Below are 7086 nucleotides of genomic sequence, written 5' to 3'. Positions count from 1 at the left end.
GTAACTAATTATGGTCCCAATATTTAGGGAACTTGTACTTTAGTGATGATAATAACCGTGAATTTACTTATGATTTGATTTCGTATGAACTTCATCTAACAAGTGACCAGCAACCATCCAATCCATTCCATTTCATGGAGGAGACATGTAAGAAAGAAACAGTACTTAACCCATTTCTAATTTCTACGGCTATTGTAGACTCTCCTCCGACATCATTGGTCATACGTGTTGTGATTGGTGCTCAAAGTCTATGGTTATCACTTATCTCTATCCATTCATCGATATTAAGAATATGATCCTTGTGAGAGCAGCTAGAGAGATTCACAAAGATAACAAGACAGAGAAAGCTGCAATAATTGACCGAATCTATAGCAGCATTTCCCAGCGAATCACGTTTACATTGTACAATCCAAGACATGTCGCTCTTGTTTTTTATCAATAAGAGTCAATCTTGCCTTCTTAATTTGTTGGCTTTTCAGTGTTGACTGTGTTACATCCTCTCCAATTTATCTTGGCTCTTGACTTTAGCATGTCATCACAACTCAGAGACAACTATCTACACAAGTGGCCACGGCGCCATGGTTGCAGGGGAACTAAAAAATATACAACTATGTCTTTTACAGAAGTTTTACAAAAAGTCATAAATTTATCAGCATTTAGATCAAAGATTGAAGTCATCGAACCCTACGAACTTATGAAATTTCAAGAAAGAATTAATAAGCATAAATCAATAGGGTTTTTGTTATATCACCTAAGACTTTTGAGAATGGAGAAGAAATTGAGGGAAAAAACAGAGGATAGAGGACAGCAAGAGAACTGGAGGTAATAAGAATTCTGAATAATTTCTGCATAACCATTACTCCACTGTTAGGGGATATATATTGTTGCTGCAAGAAATGTTATCTTGGCTTCAAGGTTTGCTCCTGATCCACCTCCAGCTCCTGAGACCAGAATAAGGTGAAAATGGACCGCCTCTGAGGACGGGAAGCCACCTCCGACAATCTAATTAGCTTAGGCTAGCAAATGATAAACTCCATTGAGGAGGAAAGACCCCAAGAGATGGTGAAGATCAAGTTCTTGAAGGGTTAGAAAGCTAAAGAGTGAAGGCTGGAAAGTGTAGAGCTTATCCCATTCATGCTGGATGAGGGATTATATAAGTGAATTATACCTAAAAGGATAGCATGCTTCATGGCCCTTAGATGTTGATTTGAGGATATGGAAGGTGGAGATGGCCTCTTGAAATGGCTTGCTCAACAAGCTAAGTTGTGTGACCAAGTAGAGACTTTATTAGAAAGTTGAGATGTCAACCTTAGACTTGTCCTTGATTGTGACACATGCCCATAGCTGAGGGGACAAGAAGATGGATGTAGTCTCCAAGACAAGCTTGGGCAATGTGAAGAACTTCCTTGGTCAACAAGGTCATTTAATGCCTCATGGGGACCTTCAATGCTTAGGCTGAAGACAGCTGGGGACAGAGATGTGCTGAGTCCATTCAATGCCTCTTGGATCCTCTTTGGCCCAGACTTTAGACTTTGGTGCTATCCCAATACTCTAGTCCGGTTCCTTGCCTGGAACCATAATCTATGACCATATCATATATAATCTCACAATACAATCGTTAGGATATTCTGACACTAGAATCACTTATGCCCAATCCCAGGTCTCACTTTCATAAACAGGTATTTGTTCCCTTCCCTTTACAAAATGAAATCAGCAAAACGTGATGGTCTCTTCCGTGCTCTAGTGCCATGATATGGTTCCAGTTCTTGTCCCTGAGTAATCTCATGTCCTTGTCCTTATGTGGTTGTAGCTGGGTTGGCAAGTGTTGAACCCTCCTCATGAGTTGGGTTAGTATCATTTTTTTTCTTTCTTTTATTTAATTGGTTCTTCAGTGATAATTAAACGTGGTTTATTGAGGGGCTGCAACATGGGAGTGGAATAATGTTGTTTGCCAAAAAGAGAAAAATAAAAGAGCATAAAAGAAGAATGATGTTGCTGCCTCTGGGGCATTGCTTCAGTCTTGCGCATTTAATGCGTAGGACTATCAAGCAAAACAATTTATGCCGCCGGTTCGAAAACTCGACCGAAATATCAGATCCGACAATCCGAAATTCGACTTGACAGTCCTACGCATTAAATGTGCAGGACTAAAGCAATTTCCCTGCCTCTAAGGTTGCATTGTTTAATGGGTTCATGGCAATTAGTTGTTCCGAAGCTCATTCAGAATCGTAAATGGGAACAATTTCAATGATTTTTGTATGGTTCAACATTTAACTAGTCAAATCTGTTTATGAATTTGTCGAACATGTTCGAAATTATCCAAATGATTAGGCGTAGTATGATTGGGCCATATAACCGGCTTCAATCAAAGTAGATTCCCCCCCCCCCAAAAAAAAATTCCAATAGACTCATTCCAATTGCCAAGTGAGCCCTCTCACTTGGGGGCAAATTTCTTCGGGTCGTACTTCAATGTTGCGCAATTAATGCGCAACACTGAGCTGCCACCAATGGTCGGGATTTAAATTGATGGTTGAGATTTTACCAGTTTTTTTTTTTTTTTTTTTTTTAGTTGGTGTAGTTTAAAAATAAAATTAAAAAATTAAAAAAATTAAAAAGAGGGAAAGAAAGAAACAAAACCAAAAACGGGTGGTCGAGATTCAATCTTGAACATCTTAATTGATCTCGGCCGTATGCAGCTTACTGTTGCGCAATTAATGTGCAGCACTGAAGGCAAACACAATTTCGTGAACCACAACCATCCAAGCTATCCCCGTTAGAATGACTTTCAAGTCCACCATGAACTAAAACGTAGTTGGCCAAAGAAGACTTGAAATCAAATGGTTACACATCCAGAAGATATAAATGCATGAGCTTCAAGAAACAAAAAATTTGGTGGGATGTACACCTTTTGTTATTTGACAATTAATATTAGGCATGCTAAGGATGATTTTTCATCCTTTCCCTAAATGTTTCTCATTTGAATTCTTTCCATATTATTCCCTCATCTCATTTGAATTATTTCCATATTATTCCCTCATCTCATTTGAATTATTTCCATATTATTTGCTTTTCTCATTTGAATTATTTCCATTCATCATTCCTTCAATTCGAATTCCTTCAATTCATCATTCCTTCAATTCAAATTCTTTCCATACCATCTCATTCCTTCAATTTGAATTCTTTCCATACAAACATTTCCATGTATTATATTTTCTATACAAACATTTCCATGTATTGTATTTGCTATACAAACATTTCCATGTATTATATTTCCATACAAACATTTTCTTGTATTGTATTTCCATCTTTTATATCTTTCCTTTATTGTTCATAATTACCTACCAGCATGGGATGTATGCTATCTATATATTTGAGGTTCTCTCATATGAAATTATTCAACCATTTTCTACTATTGAGGTTGTGTCTTAATATGGTATCAGCCTAAACACGATTCTACATCCTTATTCACCACGTCTTCTTCTTCCTCTTCTTCTACCTCCTCTTCAATGGTTACCAATTCTATGTCTGTTGATTTGGATTCCTCTTCTCCATTTTTCCTTCATCACTCGGACAATCCGGGTGCCACTTTGGTCACCCAACCATTGAAGGGTAATAACTATCCGACTTGGCGACGTGCTATGCATATGGCTCTTGAATTGAAAAACAAACTTCAATTTATTGACGGCTCTCCTTCAAAACCTATTTCTGGTTCAGTTTTGCTTCCTCAATGGATCCGCTGTAACAGTATGGTTCTTTCATGGCTTGTCAATGCTCTTGTTCCTAATATTGCTCATAGTGTCCTTTATGCCTCTACTGCTCATGAGGTTTGGGACGACCTTGAGGCTCGTTATTCTCAATAAAATGCACCTCGCATTTTTTAAATTCGTCGTGCCATGTCCACCCATCAACAAGGCACGTCTTCATTGGCTTCTTATTATACGATTCTCAAAGGGCTCTGGGATGAGCTTTCTTCGTATAATGATCTACCACCTTGCACATGTGGTCTTTTAAAGAAGCATTCTGATCTTATTCATAGAGATCAGCTTCTTGAATTTTTTTATGGGACTTAATGATTCCTACGGCTCACTTCGTAGCCAATTACTTTTGATGGACCCTTTGCCGACGGCGAATCGTGCTTATTCACTCTTACTTCAAGAGGAGCGTAATCGCACAATTCATGAGGCCATTGCTCCCACTCTCATGCGCTCTGCCTTGGCTGCCACATCTCCTCGATATAGTTCAAAACATGGTACCAAGAAACACTATCATTGTGACTTTTGTGGCTTGGATGGTCTTTCGAAATCCCGTTGTTTTAAAAAACATGGGTAGCCTCCCAAACGTGCTACGAAGTCCACCGCACCGCCATCTCCAACGGTTCACTCTCTTGCATCAACTGTGGTTTCTTCTGTTGTTGCACCATCTTTCACCACAGTTCAGTACCATAAACTCCTATCTTTATTGGAATCTGGTAACATTACACCCTTGGCAAATGCTGTAGGTAAAGTATCTTCTCTATGGGTTATTGATTATGGTGCCAGTCTTCATATGGTTTCAAATTTATCTTTATTTCATTCAGATAGTCTTGTTCCCCACACCCAATCCATTCGTCTTCCCAATGGTGGTTTTGCTCCTATTACACATATTGGGAATTGCAGCCCCATACCCACTTTACCTCTCACAAACGTCTTACATGTTCCTTCATTTGGTTTTAATTTGTTATCTGTTACCCAGCTTACCCAACAACTTCATTGTTTCCTAACTTTTTTACCCTGATCATTGTGTGATACAGGACCTACGCACGAAGGAGAGGATTGGGCTGGGTAAGGCGTACAATGGACTTTATTATTTGGAGTTGGATCATCTTGTTGTTACTGTTGTTTTTCCCACAAATGATCTTTGGCATTCTCGTTTGAGCCATCCATCTTTAAAAATTTCCAGTTATCTTGCACGTTTGGATCCGACTATTTCTTTTCATAAAAATTGTGTTTTCTCTATTTGTCCTTTGGCTAAGCAAACTCGACTTCCTTTTCCATCTAGTACAATTTCTACCACTTCTTGTTTTGAATTGATACATTGTGACATATGGGGACCTTACTTCGTTCCCTCAATTGTGGTGCAAAATATTTTTTAACTATTGTGGACGATTCTTCACGATGCACCTGGGTGTTTTTGTTAAATCATAAATCTGATGCTTGGTCCCGTTTAAGGGAATTTTTGCTATGATCCAAACCCAATTTGGATACCAAATTAAACAACTCCGAACTGATAATGGTCGTGAGTTTTTTAATTCCCATTCAAATAAATTTTTTCAACCTATGGTATTGTTTACCAACATAGTTGTGTTAATACACCCCAACAAAATGGGGTTGTTGAACGTAAACACTGCCACCTTCTTAATATGGCTCGTGCTCTATCTTTTCAAGCCAGTCTACCTCATAAGTTTTGGTGTCATTGTGTTTTGACAGCCGCTTACCTAATTAATCATTTACCCACCCCGCTGCTACATGGTAAGTCACCACTTCAAGTTTTATTTGGCAAGATTCCTTCATATTCCCATCTTCGAACTTTTTGATGCCTTTGTTATAGTCATAATCATTCATCCATTCGTCATAAATTCGATCCCCGAGCATCTCCAGGTGTTTTTATTGGGTATCCATATGCACAAAAGGGTATAAGATTTATGATTTATAAACACATAAGGTTTTCATTAGTCGTGATGTCACATTTGTTGAAGATTCATTCCTTTTTCAAAATTGTCATCTTCATTATTGCCTGTTTTACCCATTGCTGCTTCAGATATTGATAGTTTACCCATCTTGTTACCCTTATCAACCACACCCTCTCCCCAACCGTTGGATGAACCTTCTTCACCCACCTTTCCATCCACCACCATCTCCCGTCCATCTCGGGTTCATCGACCACCACTCCATCTTAAAGATTATCATTGTTACGCCATGGATGCCCAAGCTTCTCCTTCCTGCACAAGTACTCTCACTCCTGCTAATTATTTTTTGTCCTATCATAGATTATCCAGAACCCATTTCAGGTATCTCAAGGCCCTCAATGCTACAATTGAACCTACAAGCTTTGCCAATGCTATTGTTTCACCTGATTGGAAGGAGGCAATGGATAGTGAAATTGCAACTCTTGACCTTAACAAGACTTTTTTATCTTATACCTTTACCCCCACACAAGAAACCCATAGGTTGCAAATGGATTTAAAAAATCAAACGGCATTCAGATGGATCAATTGAACGCTATAAAGCGCGTTTGGTGGCAAAGGGTTATACTCAAATTGAAGGGGTTGATTTCCATGAGACATTTGCCCCAGTTGCCAAGTTGGTTACTGTCCGAACACTTCTTGCCATTGCTGCTATCAAAGGATGGTCCTTGCATCAATTGGACATCAACAACCCCTTTCTCCATGGCAATCTTGATGAAGAGGTATATATGACTCTTCCGCCTGGTTATCATCGAAAGGGGGAGAAATTGGTTTGTTGCTTGCACAAATCACTATATGGGCTTAAGCAAGCATCCCGTAATTGATTTTCCAAGCTTTCTGGTGCCCTGATTGATCTTGGATATACATAATCTAAGGCAGATTACTCTCTATTTCTCTACTTACAGAGTCTTCATTTACCTTTGTGCTTGTTTATGTTGATGATATTTTAATTGCTGGGTCTGACACATCTGTGATTTCCAACTTAAAATCACTTCTTCAGCAACATTTCCGGATTAAAGATCTTGGATCGCTTAAATATTTCCTTGGTCTTGAGGTGGCCCGTTCCAAGAAAGGTATTTTCATTAACCAACGAAAATACACATTGGACATCTTAACTGATGTTGGTTTCACAGGTGCTAATCCGACTCAATTTCCAATGGACAACACCTCAAGTTAACTGCTTCTGATGGTGAGCCCTTAGCTGATCCAACACCATACCGTCGGTTATTGGGCCGACTTATTTATCTCACAATTACTAGTCCAGATATTGTTCACACTGTGAATGTTCTTAGTCAATTCACGCATGAGCCTCGTAAACCTCATATGGATGCTGCTAATCGTTTACTACGTTACCTCCATGGCAC

Source organism: Hakea prostrata, chromosome 1, assembly GCF_041222555.1.
Source record: "Hakea prostrata isolate BN-2017 chromosome 1, UWA_Hpros_2, whole genome shotgun sequence".
NCBI lineage: Eukaryota > Viridiplantae > Streptophyta > Magnoliopsida > Proteales > Proteaceae > Hakea > Hakea prostrata.
This window is presented reverse-complemented; position numbering follows the sequence as displayed.